Source organism: Castor canadensis, chromosome 1, assembly GCF_047511655.1.
Source record: "Castor canadensis chromosome 1, mCasCan1.hap1v2, whole genome shotgun sequence".
Classification (NCBI taxonomy): domain Eukaryota; kingdom Metazoa; phylum Chordata; class Mammalia; order Rodentia; family Castoridae; genus Castor; species Castor canadensis.
The window spans coordinates 191,576,251-191,598,124 of NC_133386.1; the positions used below are offsets into that span (position 1 = coordinate 191,576,251).

Genomic DNA, 21,874 nt, shown 5'->3' on the forward strand with positions numbered 1-21,874 from the left:
TGTTAGGTTGATGTTCAAATATTGCAAAACAGCCAAACTGCTTCCCTTATAGCTACATCATTTGACACAACCAATAGCAAGGCATGAGGGATTCAGTTTTTCTATATCCTTGACAATGTGGTGTGTTCACATTATTTAAAAATAATAAGCCTAATTGTGCCAAAAGTGTCATGTCTTTGTGGTTTAAATGTCCATTTCCCTAATAGCTGTCTGTGTTAAACATCTTTCATGTGCTTATTGGTCATTTTTATGTCCTCTTTGAGGAAATGTTTATTCAAGTCCTATGCCTGCTTCAAAATTGAGTAGTTTGTATTTTGGGTATTGAATTATAGTTTCTTTTTTTTTAACTGACCAACAATTTTATTTTATAAAAACTACTTCTTAGATAGGTTTTACTTCTTATTAAACAATGAATAAAATATGTGATATATAATCATACATTTAAAACATGAAAATGCAAACAATATATTGATGTACATGAAGATAAACTTCAGGAGAAAAACATTACAGCATCCAATATAACTAAAAGGATCTGGACTTTACTTGCAAATTCCTTAATTAGAAGGGGATATTTTTATTGATGGAAAATAAATCTAATAAAATTAATATATAAAAACATGACTTACAAAGCTAAAATACTTATTCAATTCTTGTACACCCTAAGTGAGGTTCATATTAAATGAAAATAAAATGTTAGAAGTCCATCAATGTGTAAAAAAGGAAAACAATTTCTCAAATATGAAATACAGATTTGTATTCTTTCAATCTGTTCCCAGAATAGTAAATTGACTTTAAAAAATGCATATCAACTACTCTCTAAGGTCACTAACAATAGCAGGTTTATCACTGGAAATGTCATTTATTTCCCCTGTTACTTTTATCACTATAGTACAATGTAATCCTTGCATTCCAATGCTTTATTTTCAAGTTAATTAAAAAGTAAGGAAATTAAAAGGTAAAGTTCTAGATATAAAGTTAGTATAAGGCTCAGTAGACACTAACCAAACATGTGACATTTTTCCTCACAGAAAGAATGAACATCAAAGAATTAATTTTCTTTTCTTTTGTAAACTTGCTTTATATTACTCTGATCTTTCAATTTTTTTTTCCAATAAGAAAACCTTGAAGAAACATAAAAGGGTGACCAATGGCCTCTAAACAACTATAATAGCTTCCTTTTAAGTGAAAAAACTTTGAAAAGAGTAAATCTTTAGTTCTGGCAATAGATTCAAATTTTCAAAAGTTCACATTTTCTTCAAAAAATTTCAACCAGTGAGATTTCACTGGTTGTGAAAGTGTAAATTTTACACCTTTCACTCACGTGTTCCTGTAACCGTACCTCTCCCTGAAATTCATCCCCCTCTTCCAAAAGACCATACACTTGTTCTAAAAACTGAATGCCATTTCCCTGATGACATCAGCTCTCATGACCTCATCGATTCTACTGATCTTTTCAGAACCTGGCATGATAGCTGGAGTTGCTCTTTAAACTGCAGTTCCTCTTCCTCCTCTGCAACTTTTCCATGAAGTACCAGTGTGTCCCAATACTTCTGATGAAGTTTGAGTTCTGACACTGGATTTGGTACAGGGAGATCTTCACAAATGTCTTCGAAATTCAGTTTAAGGGTATGACTCTTCAACTGTACCAAGTCACTCATTTCATTTGTATGACTTTTCCCTTCCCTGGAATACCTGTCAGACTGATCAGCTGAACTTGTAGAAGAACTTAACTCATCCTCAGACAGACAATATATCAGTTTCCTTTCGTGAGCAATGTTACAGTCAGAAGAGAACCATCAGGCAGGAGTGGGCTGAACTTCCTCCTGTGGTTTCCCTGGACCAGCTGCACTCAGAGTTCTCCTCACTGAAGGAAACAGAGGGAAGCAACTTTTCCTGAGACTGCTTCAGTTGCCTTCTCTCTCTGATGGGTAACTGTCAATCCTTTAATGATGACATATCATTGTTCTTTGAATTGCTCACAGACCCAGGGATCAGTCTACTTTGACTTTCAGCATTTTCTTATGTTGATATGATGCCCACATTTCCAATAGTGGGATGAGATGGCAACAGTTGAAAGGGTGCCTCTTGGAACTGGCTATATTCCTCACTGTGCTCAGTCTGTTCTCTTTTCTGCTGCTATCACTGTGGAGAGAGAGAAAGTTCAGATGCAGAGCTGTGTGACTATAAATCTGGGTGGGTTCTGCTCTGTTTTTCTATAATGTATTCACCAGCAACTTGATCCCAGTCCTTTGGCTTTGAGTCTTTGTTTAGGTGCTGCAATGTCTTCTCTGCTTCATTCCCTTACCAACTGCCATCATCAGAGGATCATATGGGAATTAGGTGTTCAGACTGAACACTGGACTTTGTGTTATTCTGTAGCCTCAACTTCTTCACTTAATAAATATTGCATTGACCTTCTAGCTCACTAGAGGTAGCTAAGAATATTGGTTTTCCTGAAATAAGCCGCCATTCACTGAGTCCCTCCTTTCTTCAGGTAAGATGTGAATATTTACCTTACTAATCATGACTAGTGACTGAAGTATTATTGTTTGTGTCTGATTTGTCAGCATGGCCTTTTACACTAGTAGGAGATTTCAAGGGACCAATGACCATGGGTTTTTCTTGAGACAAATATTTGTCTTCACTCATTACAAATGTGTTGGAGTCATCAGAAGAGAGAGTTTGCTAGGGGATTACTTCACTATTTGATTCTGCCTTTCTGGAAATTGCTGCATCAGCAGGCTTGGCTTTGCAGTCACCATTTTTAATGTGTTTAAAGTCTTTTGCCTTTGCCTCCAAAATAAAAAAAGATTTTGAGTTTTATATAAGGTTTCCTCAGGATGGTCCTTTCTTCAGACCCTTTGCTCAGCATTTCTCTTATCAGTTCTTCCAGCTCTGCACTATAAACTCTTGGGACTGGTGGCAGCTTTCCTTTAATAATCTGATAAACTAAGGAATTCATAACTTTTGCATTGAAAGCATGCTTCAGGTTGTCCATTTCATAAATACAGCATTCCAAAGCCCAAACATTAGACTTATAGTTGTGGGGTTTGTTTGAAAACAATTCAGGGCTCATATAAAAGGGTGTGCCAGTGAGAGTGCTCACCATGATGCCATGCTTCTCTAACACTGGTGATTACTAGGTCGCCCACTTTGATGATGTTTGTTACTGTTAGGAGGACATTTTGGGATTTCAGATTTCAGTGAAGGATGTGTTTCTCATGTAAATACTGTAAAACCAGGGTGATTTGCACTAACCATTCTACTACCTACTCTCAGGCAAAAGTTGCCCTTTCTGCTCCTTGAGTTTCCAGTACCAACCCCCTCCTTCACAGAAGCCTATGACTCCCTGTAGATGACAATATTGGGGTGTTTCAGCTGAAACAAGAGCTCTTGGCTGGAGGTATTTCGGAGGTTCAGGTTTTTTTTATGACAATACTGTCTGCAGTCCCACTGGTGCTTCACTACTGTCACCCCTGTTGCGTACCCTGCCCACAACCTGCAGGTAGCAGTCAGTAGGTGGTCTGGGGCAGTTACTGGCACAGGTCTCCTGTGAAGACACCATTGCAGCAGCACATAGGCCAAGGGGGTCACTGAGGAAGGAACAGCTCCTGCTGGAGAGGCTTCAGTGGTGGGCTGTGCAGGTAGCCAGGACCCAGCAGTAGCACAGAGGCTCAGTCCGCCATGACTCTGCAGCTGTACACATCCAGATCTTTAAGCTCCTAAATGTAAGAGCCTTATTCAAAATATGATGTGAAAAAATTTTTCTTCCATTCTGTGGATTTAATTTTCTTACTAGTGTCCTTTGACTTTGATACTTTAATTTTGACTATGTCTAATTTTTCAGTATTTTCTTCTCTAACTTCTGTTTTTAATTCCATCTCTAATGGTGGAAGATATGTCTTCTGGACCCTCACATTATATATCATTATATCTTTAATGAAAAATCCATTCTAATGTTCCAGTCTACCTAAGACTTTGAATCACTTCATCTACATGTATAGTTGTTCCACAGTGAGACATCTTTTTGTTCCATGTTTCTTTCAACAAACAAAAAATAAAAAACCTGTTATAGCTCTTTCTAACTTGTTGCTGTAGTTAGGATCTGAAATGTCCCCCAAAATTCTTATATTAAAGTTTTGTCCTTAGAAATGGCACTTTTGGGAGGTCATTAAACCTTTATTAGGTGAGACCTAATTGGAGGAAGTCAGGTTATTTAGGGGTGTGCTCTAGAAGGTGGTGTCATGGCCTCTTCTCTTGCTTTGCTTCTCAGTCAGCATAAGGTGAGCAGGTCTCCAGCGTTATGTGCTTCAACGGTGATATACTGTGCTACCACATGTCCAAATCAATGGGGACGCTGACAATGGAATGAAATCCATCAAACTGTGAGTCAAAATTAACCTTTCTTCTTTTAAATTAATTTCCTTAGGTATCTTGGCACACTAAAGAAAGATGACTAACAACATCCCTAAGTTAACACTATTAAATGAAGACTCTATAATGGGTTCATTTGCCTTCTAACATTATCCCAAAGTCTTTGTCTCTATTCCTTTATGGTTGTCCAGATTTCTGTTCCTACAATTTGGAAAACTCAGTGTTTTCTTGGATCATAGTGATATTTCTCATGGAAAACACTTTGTACCTTACCTTTAGAGGACACATGATAGCTATATTTAGTTATGAGTCTCAAATCAAAGAAAGGTGGTGGGGTATACACAATGCTGTATCAGGGAATTTAACATTGTCTTTCCTGATAGCTGCCTCAGGAAGACAATTACCATTTTTTCATGCAATGCAGAAAACACCACAGTGGGTAGAAATGCTGGAACCAGTGTTTGTGCAGGTGATGCCATTAACACTAAGGATAGGAGATCACTGAGTACAGGGTGAAGAAGCAGGCTCAGGGGTGAGGCCTCTTCTCACAGTGGCAAGGGCAATTCCACTGTGGTGAAGGAGACATCTTCCACTGTTAAGAGTGGCTCATCATAATTTAGATACTTAATACCACCAGTTTTATTAGGGTCTTCCCACACATGCTCATTCTTTCCCAACCAGTGCTTTCTTTTTAACAGTGAATACTGTGTAAGGCTAAGAGTCCAACATTTATTATAATTCAGCCAAACCCATAGTGAGGTCTTGTGTTTTATTCACATCAGTTGGGACTACAGGAAAGAAGATTCTCTTTCAAGACACACTCAGAAGATCTATGGCTACTTATTCTGAGTAAGCTCATCTTCCTTTTTCATCACTTTCTCCAGTGATGTTAGGGGGAACCAACCAATGTCATTACATTTCTTAGTTTTCTAAAAATTCTATCATAGACATGTCTTTATAGTTGCTTTTTAAATGTATTGTTTGTTCCTTTTGACTAATGCTAACTAAACATAGCATTTTAGATGATTTTAAAAGACAGTCCTTTTCTGTAATATATAATTTGTTCCTAAAGATTTGATAAAGAAAATCCAAACTATTATTTCATATTTTTGTAATGCTTCCAATATTTTGTTTTGCAGTTAAGCAAACCTTAAATTATCATGGCTTCTTTGACCCTATAATTTTTTTTTACTTTTCTGCTTCTCTTACCAGTGTATTAATGAGTCTGACTTAACTTATAAATCACATTTTATTTATTTTAATTGTAGCCACACACTGAATAGCATTTGGGTAACAGCAGGCCACAAATGTGATGGAGGACTCATAAGAATACACTGTAACTAAAAAATTCCTGTTGCTTGTGAACACAAGAGAAAAAGAATCTGCAAAGATGAAAAATGAAGAACATTCCAAAAATTTATAGAAAGAACTTTTGCAGACCTTAATAAGCTCCTTCAAAACGTGGACTCCAGCATGGAAAGGTTTTCTTTAATAGAGAATAATGTTGATAACACATGATCTGCTTTTAAACAAATTTACAATGAAAGAGAAACGAGCCAAGAAAATCTTGCCAGTTGTATTCCTGAAGAGTAGTGCCTGCTCAGGAACAGCCTCAGGCAATTCATTCAGGAGGGATCTGTTAGAGGGCTTTGTCATCATCACAGGTGGTGTGTTATTGGTCCTGAGCACCTTCCAGTGGGACAAGAAGTGGAGGTGAAAACCAGTGGTTTTCATGATCCTGACCTTGTGCAGGACTAGGTTAATGTATATGTTTGTGTCTTAGTTGTTTTACAAAAGTTTTAAAACACATAATATTGAAAAATTGTTATATAATAAGGATATAAGAAAAGAAAGAAATATTTTTGTACAGTCATATAAAGTTTCTGTCTTTTAAGCAAAGTGCTAAAAGACAGTTTTTGTGAAGAGAGTTAAAAATTGTTAAAAGTTCACAACAAAAAAATTATTATGTTAAAATTGATTATTAAAGAAAAATATATAAATTTAACACAATCTAAATATATTGCTTTGGAAAGTACTAGTAGTGAACAATAATGACCTAGTTTTTCATACTCACTCAGCACTTGCTCAGTGACCAACACACAGCTTCCAGTCCTGAAAGTTCCATTAAAGGAAAGTATCCTACACTGATGTGCCTCTTTTATCTTTTATGCTATATTTTAGTGTACCTTTTCTGTTTATATATATTTAAATATACAAAATGTATGAATTAGTATGCTTCATGTTCCAATGAAAATGATGCATATGTCAGTTTTTATTTAACAAGCCAATCCAAAATAATTTTTACACATTAATTTAAAGCTATGATTTCATTATTTGATTTAGTTTTACTTTTATTATCATATTATTGTACTATAGTATTATTTCAAGCTGTTAATGTACATTATCTGCTTAATACACAATTTGAGCAACTACTATCATCTTATTGTTCATTTCATTTTTGCTCATGTCATCTGTGCATCTTAATTCTTGTGTTCTTTCAATTATTTGCTTTCATTTCTAAATTTTGGGATGTTGTAGGGACTAGTATATTGGTCTTTGCTTAGCCTCAACTAATCACTGATGAAAAAAATAACCAAAACACCAAAGCCTAACAACATGCATTTCTAATCCTCTTCATGAATTTAAATAATTTAACATGGTCAAAAATTATTGAAAAAGACAAACATTATAAAATCAGGAAGCAAGAGACATAGTATATCAAATAGAGAAAGAATTGTTACTTTTATGTAGTAAATATTGTCAGCTTCCAAAGAAATATGAGAAAATTACAGTCCATGAAATAAGTTTCTTAATGCTTTTGCAATTAAATATCAATAAAAATAAAACAAACAAAATTGAATATTTTAACATAAATGCATTGAGAAGTAAGAAAGACTATGAGTATCTGTGGAATAAAGCTGGATGATTTTTTTGTGACAAATATACTGTACATGTGTACACATTACATGTAACCTATCAACACTTTTATCTGGTGTAACTTCAGCAGGGAATGTAAGGGCAATGTAAGGACCATGGGAAATTTCTCTCCAAAAACTAATTTCTGCTATTTCTTTACCAAACTCTGGTAACTGCTTAGGTTTTTTACAGAGTTCTACTGTACGGACTCCCTGTCTTCCTCCATATTAATAATACTTAGACTTAATATTAAAATTGATTTTAATCTGGTGCCAGTGGCTCCGGTGACATAGCTACTCAGGAGGCAGAGATCAGGAGGATGGAGTTTAGAAGCCAGCCCAGGCAAATAGTCAGTAAGACCCTAACTTGAAGAAAACCATCACAAAAAAGGGCTGGTGGAGTGGCTCAAGGTGCAGACCCTGAGTTTAACTCACAGTACCAAAAATAAATTCATTTTATTGGAACTTTATTGCTAATTAATAGAAGACTACCATGAGCAGGAAATCTATTAAGCTACTTTAAAGATTATGTCAGATTCATTAATTAAATATTAATGTACCTGTTTTGGAAATATATGCTAATTAAAAACTTTGTAGCATGAAGATGTGTATTCACACTATTTAGTGCATTTGGCTCTATATGGGAAAGAGACAAAAAGGCCTCACTTCATTCATCCCACTAAACCAATAGAGTTTAGGCAGGATAACTTATAAATAACAGAAATGTAATGATGACAGTTTTGGAGGATTGGCCACTACTGTCCCAGTGTCAGGTAGAAAAATGGATTTTAAATATTATTTTTGTTACATATTATATTTAACAACCCCTTAATGATGAAAATAACACATAAAGTAAAAAATGAATGACTAGTCAAACACATGTGCTTTGTTTAATGTGACATTATAGCTTTTACTTTTAAACGATTAGTAAGTTTCTTTTCATACTCTATAGTTTTTTATAAATAAACTCTATTTCTGAGGATCCACTGAAGATACAGAATTACTACAAAGTGGAGATTTTGTGGTCTTCCATTTACTAGGTAATTTATTGTATCCTTAATTGGACAAACATGCTTAAGGATTCATGAAGTGTTAAGCTTGAACTACTCTTTGAGTTTAGATTAAATACAGAATTCAAATATTTAGCCAAATTGAGAAATAAAGGAATCCTTTTTTTGCTGTTAAATACATTATATAAATCCTTTTACTTCTTTTTTCATGAGGCTTTAGATAAGAAAATTAAATAAAACTATCTCAGCTGAGTAGAAACAGAAGTCATTTTTGTCCTCTTTGGAGAATAGTATGAACTCAAATAAACAGATGTGACATGAAAGAGAACTATGACTTTTGTTTGAAAGCCACTTATTCTCTTGAATAGATAGAGTTCCAAAGATCTTAGAAGAGGTAGCTTTGTGGGAAAGAAGTGGGGTAAAGAATGTGGATTTAAGATACAAAAGGAGAAAACATTGCTTGAATATGACACTAAAACCTCAGACAACACAATCAAATACAAAAAAATTAAATTTCATTAAACTCTAAAGCTTCTGTACAGCAAAGGGAGTAATCAAAGTAAAATGGCAGCCAATAGAATAGAAGAAAACAATTCCAAACTTTATATCTGATTCGAGGCTAATATACAAAATTTTCAAAGAACTAACATGGAGTAGCAAAAAATATAATAATGTTTAGTAACAAATGAGTAAATGACTTGAATAGACATTCTCCAAGGAGGATTTAAGTGTCTGTAGTTACTTGAAAAAGTGTTCAGCATCACTAATCATCAGGTAAATGATTAATTAAACCATGAGATATTACTTCATACCTGATAATACTACATTTTATCATAAGATAATAAAAAATATTGATGATTGTCATGAGTGCTTATTGGTTCAATTCAGTACAAAGAGACAGTACTCAGGAGACTCTTATTTCAGAGAACAGGGTTTTTATTCAAACAAATTCACATGGCACTTTCCTATGAATCCTAATGCCTGTCTGTGCTACCCTAGCCAGCCAGGAGTTACTCAGACATTCCCCCAGTCTCACTCACTGTGTGACATCTTCTCAGCTGGTGGGGGGCATATCTGTGCCTCAGGGGATCCTCACAGCTTCCTTCAGTGCAGGTTCAGTTTCAGGGTTCACTGGTGACACCCAGTGGTGGTCAAGAGAAGGGGTATGCTCACAAGCAGCACCTGCCACTACTTCAGGGTCTCGGATGGACTCTGACAGTGTGGTCTCAGATGGATGAGGAGGCGAGCAAGGCTTTGGGTTCTGGCCTGAGTTTATATACACTGTGGTGACCTCACCACTTCTGTTATCACCAATGTCACCTTAGGGTTGGTTTATTAGCATATCAGCCTGTCACACTCCAGCTAGCTTCTAAGTCCTAACACACACTAGCTAATACTTCTTATTTCAACAATTTTTCATACTTTAACACAGTCTTATATGTGCTCACCACAGTCCATACCCATGAGTCCTGTAGGTCTTAGTCTTCAGCATAGGGCCTCAGTGATGAGTTCCATGGTAAACTGGAAAAGTTAATTAGCATCATGAAAGGGAACAATTCCCCTTTTGTGTTCCTGTGAAAGCTGCAATAAAAAGCCTTTTCCTAACCAGTGGGATGCTGCATAGCATTCATTCACCCAGTAGTAACATGTGCTCATTCTGTTGTACATGTGGAAATGGACAAGTGTCACCACCGGGCAGAAGTGGGAAACATTGAAGAAGGTGAGAAATCCTATAGTTGGTGGATGTGGGTGAATCTCCTCTGCAGCCCATTCTTGTAAGTATGTCCATGCAGTCCATTGTGTTGATGGGGGAATGGTGTAAATGGCCCCTCCACTGGTCTGCAAGCTGGTGCTGTGTCTTTTGCCAAGTTGGACCAATGTCCAAGTTTCCACTGTCGTATTATGACATCCTCGAAGTCTACGGCCTTCAGTTGATTGTTGATGATTCTTGCACTGGTGCCTGCTCCTAGATCTCATTGGGGTTGTGGAGGTCCAGCATTGAGTCTGAAGATTGCCTCGTGTCCATTGATGATGGTCCCAAGTGCTGAATAGCATAAGGTTCCTGCACTGGAAACGATGACACACATTGAAGGTGAATTGAAGGTGGGTCCTAGGTCCGCTGGATCAATGGGCTGTCCATGTGGATCACATATGATTGGTGGTCGGGGAGGGCTTTTTCTGGTTATTGAGATGTTGAAGGTGTTCATTGTCCAGAAGGAGTTGTCTCTTGTGTGATTATTTGCTATGTATCTACCAGAGTGTGGGGCATTGGCCTATTTGTATTTGTTTTGGTGTGTGAGGATTTACACAAGTAATGAATAGAATATACTGTAAGCATGATGGTAAAAAGTGTGATGGGCCTGTGTGTTTTGTGGTATAGGAACCTGCCAAATATCCCCATGTTAGTCCTACTAGATAGAAGAAGAATAGAGTGAGGAAGAGCTCGTTCAGCATTATTTACCAAAGCTTATAAAATCTATATCTATAAGAATAAGAAGAGTGTGTATTTGATAGAAAATGTTATGTCTAAGGCTATACTAGTTATTTCTGGTTTAAGCATTGAGTGTATTGTTCACTGGGTGCTTATGGCGTTGTCCTATTGGATGTTCAGTCCTGCAATATGAACAAAAAATCCATTCCATATGTCTTCTGTAATGGGTTTTTAACTCTATGATTTTGTTTTTCCTATATGTGTCAAAGTATTCTTTCCAATTAAGGAATGCAAGGTATTGTTTGAGTGCATGTATCAAGATTGGTTTAAAAATTGCATGAATAGTAATGTCCTCCAAAGATGGTTGAATGAATACGGGGTTATCTGTGGTTGGCTCGACAGAGTAATGCTTGGATTCTATTAATTGCAAGAGTGTTTCAGGTTGATTATGAAGCATATAATGCCAAAGTGAAGTGCTCTCATTGTGAGAGGTGCACACTTATCCAAAATGTAAGGAGGGTGCCTACTGCTTGGTAGTGGCGCTTGTGCCCATAAGTGTTGTGGGGATTTAGATCATGTCTTAAGATGTGTTTCATGAATTCTCTGTATGTATCTTGCTGTTGCCGGCCATTATATGTTGCAAATCTTGCCTTGCAAAATCTACACTCATCATTAGTATACAACCTTAACATCCTATTAATAACCACCAGAGCATCTGTATGCATTGCATGTGTGTAGTAGAGGTGGTCCCAAGTTATTTCTTTAAAATAATATCTTCCAACAGTCTGGGGGTTCCATTTCCTCACATTACTCATATATTTGTAATCAAGGGCGTAGAAGTCATGCATTGTTGTGGGCAATTACTTTCCAAATTGCTGAATCAGCACTTTTCTTTTGAGAATGCTTGCAATATAGGGGAAGTACTTTTATTGCTATAACTAATATAAGTATGAGCACTGCATAGTGCCATACATCTCTTAGCCACTTAAAGAGAATCCAAGAGGTGATACAAGAAATGTCAAATTTCACCAGTCTTATTAACACATCTCCTGCAGATCAGTGAGAGGGTATATATCTATGGTGGACAAATGACATTGTATCTGTCTCAGCCAAGTACACTGCCTTCTTTATTCCTACCAATTGTTTGTCCATGTGTTTAAATTCCTTATGGACTGCATCATTCATGTTTGCAAATTGTTTTGGATTTTTATGTTTGAAGTCCTTCATAATATCTAATTGTCTATTGGTTTCCTTTGCCATTGCTTCTTCTCTTGCTAGAACATCTGGAGCTGCTGATCATGAAAATGAGAAATAATGTGTGTGTTTGGATATTACTCTCCTATCCCAAACGTGTCTTCAATAAGAAATATTATTGAAAAATGGATTTGGCTGATGTTTGAAGGTGACATTGATTTTGTATGCATTCTCTAGGATAATGCATCCTTCTGGTGTTTCTTGAGTTCTGTCAATGAAAGTATCATGGGTTTTGTCCTGAGCCTCATTATCAATCATTGACATATTTCTGTACCGATACTGTGTGGTGTAATTATCACCTGAGCATATTAAAAATATATTGTTCCCTAAGGAAGTGGCTGTATCTCTAAGGGGTGTTATTTTTAAGTCTAATTCATCTATAGTATGCAACATGGGTTCTGGTATAATACATATGTTTTGTTTGATAGGTATTGCTCTGTCTCTTGGATAAAAGTATGTAGTATTAACTGATCTATCATCCACTACTAAAAGTGTGGATTGTGGTGTTACAAATTTATTTCCTAACTTTCTTGGGACTGTCATTGTGTAGTGGGTTAAAACTGCATTGTCTAAGAAAATTTGTAAGAGATGTAGTTCACAATATCCAGCTACACAACTTGAATGGTATCTTTCATCTAATATAGTTTTAAAATGCATTGCTTCCCTTCCTTGATCTGTTTGGAACAATATCCTAATTTCATCCATCATGGCGTCTAAGGATTGTTGGGCCTTAAGGCATTCTATTTCATGATCCTGCAGGATTAATTGTTCTTTAAGCCACTGAAATCTTCCTATTGTCAACTTGTCAGATTAAAGCTCAGCATTCTTGATGGACTCTATTTCTAGTTGTAAGTGATCTACTATTTGTGTTAATTGACTCAGACCTCTTGACAAGGCCTCTATTGCCTCAGCCTGGTGTTTAGTAACCTGTTTCAGGTCAACAAGGGCTATAAAAAGTGGTGCTGTTAAGGTTGTCGTTACCACAGTTGCTACCATGGCTGTGATGACACCTGCCATAAAAAACTGTAAGGGCTTCCTTTTCGGTGGATTTAGGCCATATGGAAAAGTATGAAGCTTTAACCCTTTACATTTCATTTCCTTAGGCACCATATTATTGAGATTTAGTGTGAGCATAAGCTTTCTTATCCTGGGGTTAGGCAATATTCTTAAAGATGTGTAAGTCAATGGTAAAATCATCGGGGGTTCTCACCAGATGATGTGTCTATGTATATCAGAAATATTTTCTGATATCCTTGGTGCAAAGAGAAACTCTGGTTTATAATTTACACAGTAAAATTTGAGTGTCTTATTCCAGCCTTCTCTATACAATACACATGGTGTGTCTGAGAAATCTTTTATCCAACGTTTTTTAAATGAAGCTTCTAAATGGTATATTGTATCCCAATCATATCCAGGCATAGAAGCTCATATTCCTTCTGTTGGCATTGCACTGGATGTATCATTTCTCCATCTAGGTTTGTGGGCTACAAAGTCCATTGTATGCCATCTTTATTTCCATGGTAATAGGAAGGCCAATGCATAGGGAACACCATAATGGTGTATTTTAGTTAGTTCCTACATGCACATCCCTGCATTGGACCACCACCATAATGTATGGTTGTTGGCTTGTATTGTTTTATATATGGGTTTAACTTGAGAGAGAGGTCTTGCTCAAGCAGATTTCTTAACTTGGTTAGAGGTTAATCAAACCATCTAAGGTGTAATTAAGTGCCACATAACTACTGATTTCATAGTATGCAATGTTTGTCCAATTTGTCATATCCTTAATTGGCCCTGGTAGCCATTTATAATTTAACTTTTGAGCATTAAGCGTAATACTTTTAGTAGCTGGTGTTACTAAGTGTAGTGGGATAGGTTGTTCAGGTATGTTAGATTGGTATGGTAAGGCTTGTTTAGGTATATATTGAGTTTCATGTATTTATGTTGGAATATCACAATCTAAATTGCTTGGGATTGTGCCTTTTCTATGTATATCTGAGAATGGGGTCTTATTCATTAAGGCATACACTGTTAAATTCCTTTTTCCTGCAAAGTGAGAGAATGCCATTCTGGGTGCAGTTCCAGTGTCTGCAGGTTGCCCTGTATGATTAAAGAAGGCAATGTGGAAAGTCTTATTCAGAAAAATGGGAAATGAAAAATTGAAACTGGCCACACTTTCAGTAATACTACCAATTTCTGTTCTGTTATAAAATTTATAGGTTGTTCTGATGCCAAAATCTATTTCAGCTAATGGAGAATATAGGTTTGGATAAGCTGATACCTGAAATATTGTAAGTTTTTTTACATTTGTATCAGAATCAGTAGTAGAATTCCATTTTATCTGGTGGAGTGCAGTATCATTGGAAAGGTCTTGGTATGAAAAATTTTGTGCACACAGGAATGACATTATGGTTACTCTTGTGGTATCATTACCCAGTTTGGGGTGAGCACTCCATAGATGTGCATCATATTCAGGTAACTCTTCTGGCTTTGGTAAATCCATGGTAGTGTTTACCAATGTAAGAAATCCCAAGACACAATAATAGTGGTCTTGTAATACCAATTCCTGTTTAGTGTAATCTTTAATTTCTTCCTGCTGGTGTAATCTGTCTCTGTAATTGGTCGGGATTTGAGCTGCAAAAGAAGGGTCTGTTGGTGGGAATGGTTATGGCCAGTAATTCAGTTAAAATAACTGGGAATCTCCAATGGTGTACACCCAATGGGAATATGTACATCCATGCTGGAATATGTGAGAAGGACAGGTTAGTCACCTTGGGTGTGCTCACATAACAACTGCCATGGTAATAATGTAAGGCTCCATAATATGGCAAATTTGGGATGTTAGCAACACACTCTACTATCCTGGTATCATTTTCTTGTATGAACCATGGGATACTCTTATTTGTAGCTGCTTCTGGGCATATGTCCCCGTATGGCTCATTGGGATAGTCTAGATATGAAGTGTTCCTGCATTCTAGCGGAGCAAAATTTGGTATACGTTTTCTAAGAATATCCTGTGGTAATGTTGTGAGAGTGCTTGGGGTACTTAAGGTATCACTCCCTTCCTCCCCTCCATCATCCTTATTCTCACTATCCTCATACTCATAGTCCTCACCCTGTTTATTCTCAGTTCCAAATTCTTGTTTGATCAATGGGGAAAAAGATTTGAGGGAATGATGTCTGTATAGTATCATCACAAGTGTAGACAGATTCCTCCTCTAGAGTAATCTCAGTGTAAGAACTGGGTCCCTTGGTGGCATTGAATATACAATAAGTTGGAGATTTCCAAATCATGGTGTTAAATTTAATGTCTGCTACATATGTAGCATAAATGGCTGATTCAGTAGTGGCATTCCTCCATAAAACACTTTCAACACATGCTGCAGGACTTGATTTAGCATGACTGGCTGACAGAAATAGCTTCTTGACCGTAAGGTGGAAATGGAACAAATCCCTGGTTTCAAAGTAGTCACTGCAGTAAGATGGAGCCACCCACTTTCCTCTAGCATAGCAATGTGTATACAGAGCCCATTAGGAAGGCCTATACTTTAAAAATGGCTGTCTGTCTAAGTATTTACATGGGACCAAGAAAACTGAGGAATTAAGTGTAGGATTAGAGTTGTGTGTAGGGTTAGGCTTGTGCGTAGGTAGTTTCATTATGAAAATACTCAGTGGGTTTAATGGTGGTAGGATTAGCATCACTGGAGCCAGTGATCCAGGATACACAAAATATGGTTAGTAAATTTCTTGCACATGAGGTTAGTACCATTGGTAGTATTGCCATTGGCATTGCCCTGGCATCGCCTTTCATGGCAGAGGGTATAATGGCCAACTACTGTAATTCCTACGCAAACTAGAATAACGATACTAATGAGCAAAATAATGCAGTGGTAAGTAGTATGTATGTAATTCAGGCAGTGCAATGTTAAAGATGGCATCGTGGCGCCAGCTTGTCTATTTTAGTGATTTTGAGGTCACCCTTTTTCCCTGTAATCCAAACAGTATTGGGCGCTCCTGAGCTCACAATCTCCTGTGGAGAGACATTATTATTGTGATCTTTCAAAGTAACTCTGTGTGGTAAGAGTCCTTGTTACCCTGAGTTACCACCCCTGGGTTAAAAAAATGGTCTGGGGAAGACACTTTCAAAGGCTGAGGGTCTGCCAAGCCTTAATCAGGAGTTGAGCTCATAACAGGCTGTCTCTAAAGCTCTACTCAGTGGCTGATCCTTCAAATACTGTAGTTTCAGTTTCAACAATTCATTATGTCTTTCTGTGTTACCTGCTGCCTGTGGGTTGTATGCTAGCTGGTAATTCCACATAACATCCATCGCCGGGGCCCATTTCTTGACTATTTGACTAGTAAAATTCATACCTTGATCTGACTTAATAATGGCCAGGGGGCCATAGCTGGCCCACCAACACCATAATGTGTATATGGTGGCCATAGCCTCAGGTCTCTTAGGTGCTTTTGCCAGCATTACACCAGAACGTACATCCACCATTGTGCATGCATAATCTCCCTTATGTGTTTGTAATAGTCCTATTAAATCTCTCTGTATTACAACATTAAAGCAATTTGACTTACACAATTCTGGTGGGGCTCTATATCTAAATCTTTGGACTGTCATTGGGCAATCTGGGCAGTTTTTTACTGCTTGTTTACGTTTCTCCAAGACAGATCAATATTCCTTAATTGTCCCCAAGTAAACAATGCATGTATGCTACAATGGCCTACTGCCTTATGAAGGTCTCTTAGTTCTTGTATTGAGGAGGTACATATCTTGAGTTTTTGTTGTTTTATTTGTTCATTTTTTTCATTCTTATGATTCCCAAATGTATCAGTTTTAGTCCATTTATGTTTATCTTTTTATTACCCTACTCCCAGGTCCTCTTTTGAGAGTCATTTTTAGTCCTTCTTGTTTATGCACATGCCACAGATCTGCCCGGTTGTCTTTCCTATACAAAGTTACAGAATGGTCTGTGTACTCTTTCACTTGCCAAGGTATATTTCTGTTAATCATTAGAGCTGCTAACTTATCTGCCTTTTTGTTATGCTGAAATGTTGGATCGCCTCTCCCTGTGTGTGCATCCACATGTGTCACAAAGATGCTAATAGACTGGGAGAGTTCATCCACTTTTATCCAATCTTCCTTACACCATATGTCCTTGCCATTTATCTGCCAGTTGGTATGTTTTCATTTACCTGACCATACTGCAATTCCATTGCACACACACCACGAGTCTGAATATATCCTAATAATTTTATATTCTTCTTTTTGAGATTGTTCAATTGCTAATCAGGCTGCATGGACCTCGCATGTTGTGCTGATCTACCCATGCCTTGGTCTGTGAGGATTTGCCCATCTGTGGGTCTCTAGGCTGCAGATTTCCAATGCAGCTTGCCACCCTGCAACATGGATGCTCCATCAGTGAACCAGGCATGTTTGTGAGTTGTCCCATCTCTCTGTTCCCCAACGGACAATATTCTTAGCCTGTATAATTTTTGACATGGTTATGGGGCATGGTACCTTCAGGGCTGAGGCAATCTCCTCCACCCAGAGTGGAGTCTTCCCATTTGCCATGATCTTATGATTATTAAGGAACTTGGGGAAGAACCATTTCCACTGCAACACCTTGGGTTCAGAAGGGGTTCCAGCTAGGGCTTCCCCTTTCATGTTGATCCAGTCCAATATTGGCACTGGGATACAGATTATTAGGCATTGATCCATCAGGACCAGGCACACCATTTTCACTGCCTCCATGAGCATCCAAGGAGTCTCACAAAAATTGTATATTTGGATTCTACATATGGGAATCTTTTGCAATAAAATGATATGGGTACTGTGCGTGCACCTCGTTTACACATTACGCTCCAGTTTCCATATCATGTTTGGTAGGAAATATACAGAATCACGGTGTCAGTGTGGGCAATGGTATATAATTGGCTATGTGTTGTTATCAACTCTTTTACTGCCTTAAAGGCTTGTTCTTGTTGTGCGCCCCATTCAAAATCAGAGGCCTTCTTAATAACCTGATACAAGGGTTGTAATAGGATCTGTAAATATGGGATATTATTTCTTCAATATCCAAACAATCTGATAGTTTGTTGCACTTCCATTTTCTTGGTTGTTGCTTTTAAATTGGCAATCTTATCTAGGACTGGGTCAGGCACCGTTGGTCCTGTCACCATCCATGTCACTCCTAAGAACTTAACAGTCTTGTGTGTTTTGTATTTTATTTGGTTTTATCATCCATCCATCTTTCTTTAATATCTCCACTATTTCCTCCAGTAATTTTGATACCTTTTCTTTGCTCTTTCTAGCTATAATTATATAATCTACATATGACAGTATTAAGTCTTCACCTGGGATTTTTAATTTGTCTAGTGACTACTGTAGTGTCACATGTGCTATGATGGGGATGTTCTTATATCCTTGTGGTAATCTTTTAAACTGATATTGTTTGTTATTCTAGGTAAAGGTAGTCATTTCTCTAGATTTAGGATTCAACGGTATGGCAAAGAACATATCAGATAAGTCTACTGATGCAAACCATTGTACGCTCCTTTTTGTATTCTATAAAATAAGTCTTATACATCTTGTAAATTACCAGGTATTGCAGTTGAAAGCTCATTGATTTTTCTAAAGTCTGCAGTGAATCTATAGATACCATTTGGTTTCTTAACTGGCCAGACAAGGCTGTTAAAATTAAAGGACTGTGTCCTTTCAATGACTCCTTCATCTATCAGGTTATTTATGCATGCTGTCACTTCATCATGTCCTCCCTTCAATAGATATTGTTTAGTAAAGGAAGGTTGTATTTCTGGCAGTAGTACTGGCTCTACTTTTACCTCTGCCAGATTTACCTGTAACATTTTATTTTTCTTTAAATGTAGCCATGCACCAAATATTTGTGGAATAATATCCATTCCCAGTAAGTCTGGTGGTGCAGACATAAAGACTGCATTTATTTCTATAGGCTCTCTATCACACACTAATATTCTTATTGGGCATCTATAAGCAACATTTACAGCATTTACTCCCTGAATCTGTATAGGATTCTGTTGTTTGGGGCAAGGCACTGATGTAATAATTGTGACCTCACTTCTTGTATCAATTAAAAATGTTAGGAAGTGGGTCTGTCCATTGACAAGCACTGGTAGTTGGATGTAGGACCTGACATCTGTGGTCTCTGTGCTGGCTGACCCCATAACCTTGGACCCCATGAGTGTGTTTCCAGCCTTGGGCCTCTGCTCATGTTTGGGTCCCCAAAAGGTCTGACATTCCTCATCACTTGTCCCCATCTGTTCCATCCTGGCCTTCTTCCTTGTATTTGGCCCCCATAGAGGCTTTCCCCATTTTTTGAAAATGGAGGTCTATATGTACCCTGTGGTTGGGGTCTGGTTGGGAAATTCTAACTCTGCCTGCAGTGACTTTCCCTTCCAAGCCTACCACACCCAAGGCATGTAGATACTTCTGTTGTAAAGGTGGTAAGCTATTTTGGTGGCCATTTAGCTTCTCTTTTCTTTTCTACCAGGAAGGACAGTACCTTACATTTTTCTAAGTTTCTTACTTCCTTAATAAAGTCTGTCATGTCTTGTAAAGTTTCTGCCTGCACTAAAGCTGTTGTTAAGGTCATTGTTAAATGTGCTGGAGCTCCATTTATAATTATCTTTTTCATGTCTCTCAAGACTGCTGCCCCCAATGGTGTCTTAGTTTTGGGGTGGTAAACTTTATATAAAATCTCTACCTTCCTTACCAGATTTATGGCCTCATCTATATTCCTCCACTGAACTACCTCTGCCTCTACCGAGGACATATCCATGTCCAGTACTGTGTTCCTCCACGCCTCTGTTATCCAGGCAAAGAAAGTCCTGGTGGACTCTGGGCATGCTTCCAGAGCCATCAGTAGTCCCTCGTGTATGTGGGGGTTTTCTATCATACCTGCCAGCTGTCTCATTTCAGCTGCCAATAGTTCTACTGCATCTCCTCCATTAGACCATATTCTTTCTAGGTAGGTTACATTTTCTCTCCTTTCTGGGCAAATTCTGTTCTATATTGTTGCAACTCAGTTCTTGTAAGAGATCTCTTTTCTATTATGGTGGTATCCTCTCCTGACTCCTCATGCCCTTTTACAGGGTTGTAATTTGCCTTTTGAGTTGTTGCTGGGCATGCCTCAATGAAGGGGTTATTTTTGCCTAGGACCTTATTGACCAGTTGTTTTCCCCTTCGTCGGTCAATATGTATGTCATCTATTATTTTGCACATTATTGCTGGTATCTCTTCCTTTTGGGCTCTTTTCACTATGGAGTTTACATTGTATTGGACTGTTAGGGGAATAGCTATATCTCATGATTGTCATGAGTGCTTATTGGTTCAATTCAGTACAAAGAGACAGTACTCAGGAGACTCTTATTTCAGAGAACAGGATTTTTATTCAAACAAATTCACATGGCACTTTCCTATGGATCCTAATGCCTGTCTCTACTACTCGAGCCAGCCAGGAGATACTCAGACCTTCCCCCAAGTCTGGCTCACTATTCGACATCTTCTCAGCTGATGACTGGGCATATCTGTGCCCCAGGGGATCGGCCTGAGTTTATATACCCTGTGGTGACCTCACCACTTCTGTTATCTGCACTGTCACCTTAGAGTTGGCTTATTAGCATATCAGCCAGCATCTTAGTGTTGGTTTATTAGCATATCAGCCTGTCACACTCTGGCTGGCTTCTAAGTCTTAACACACACTAGCTAATACTTCTTATTTCAACAATTTTTCATATTTTAACACAATACAATCCATCAATACAACAACAATCTTATATGTGTTCACCACAGTGATTTGGTGGAGGACAGGAACCCTAGTATACTGCTATCATGAATTTAAACTATTATATCTATTAGAGTAAACATAATGGACTTCCTAAAAAAAATAAAAATAAAAATATATGATTCAGCAATTCTCAGTACATACAAAATAAAATGAAATCTGCAACTCAGAGAGGACAACTTTGTGCATGCATGCCACAAGCTCACTGAAACATTGTTCACAAGAGTCAAAATATGGAAACAATCTATGAATCCATCAACAAGTCAATGGATAAAGAAATTGTGGTGTACATACAAGCAAGGAATATTATTCAGGTTCTCAAAAAGATGATGCAATATGTAACAAAAAGGGTGAACTTGGAGGACATCATGTTAAGTCAAATTAGTCAAACAGAAAAATACTATATTATCTCATTTATATATGGAAACTTAAAAACAAAAAATCATAGTAACAGAGAATATAACACTAGTTACCAGTCAGTGGAATTAGAGGAAATAGGGAGTTCTTGGAAAAGAGTGAAGCATTCTAATTAAATAGAGTGAGTAAGTCTCAAGATTTAATGTAAAATGTGATGACTACCCTGAATAACACTTTCTTATATACTATTTGCTGAATAGAAAATTACTGATGTGATTCCTATCATTCTTTTACTCTCTCCAGAATATGATCAAAGTGGAATCTCATTGTGAGTACTCTTTTGAGCCTGACCTCTATCCCTTACTGTAATGTTCTCAGATTCAACCATATTGTTGCTATATCAGTAGTTAGCTTTTTCCTTTTTATTTTGAAATAGTAATTCATTCTATGGATATATTACAAGTTTATTTATGAACATTGCACATGTTTCCAAATGGTATCCATTGTGAATAAAGCTCCTATTGAAGCTTTTTCCCACATTCATTGAGCTATGATAAACAAATAGTAATTACATACATTTTTTATGTACAGTTATGTTTTAATATATGTATGTTTTGTGAAATGATTACCAGAATCATTCTAATTAGCATATTCATTTCATCAGTTATTGTGTGTGTGTGTAAGAGTGGTAAAATGACTTGACAT

General features: G+C 37.3%; 1 pseudogene; it reads right to left on the reverse strand.

The window, feature by feature from the left end:
• Nucleotides 1–1,236: 1,236 nt before the first annotated feature.
• On the reverse strand, nt 1,237–10,276 carry LOC141410494 (serine/threonine-protein kinase Nek4 pseudogene; annotated as a pseudogene).
• Nucleotides 10,277–21,874: the final 11,598 nt, after the last annotated feature.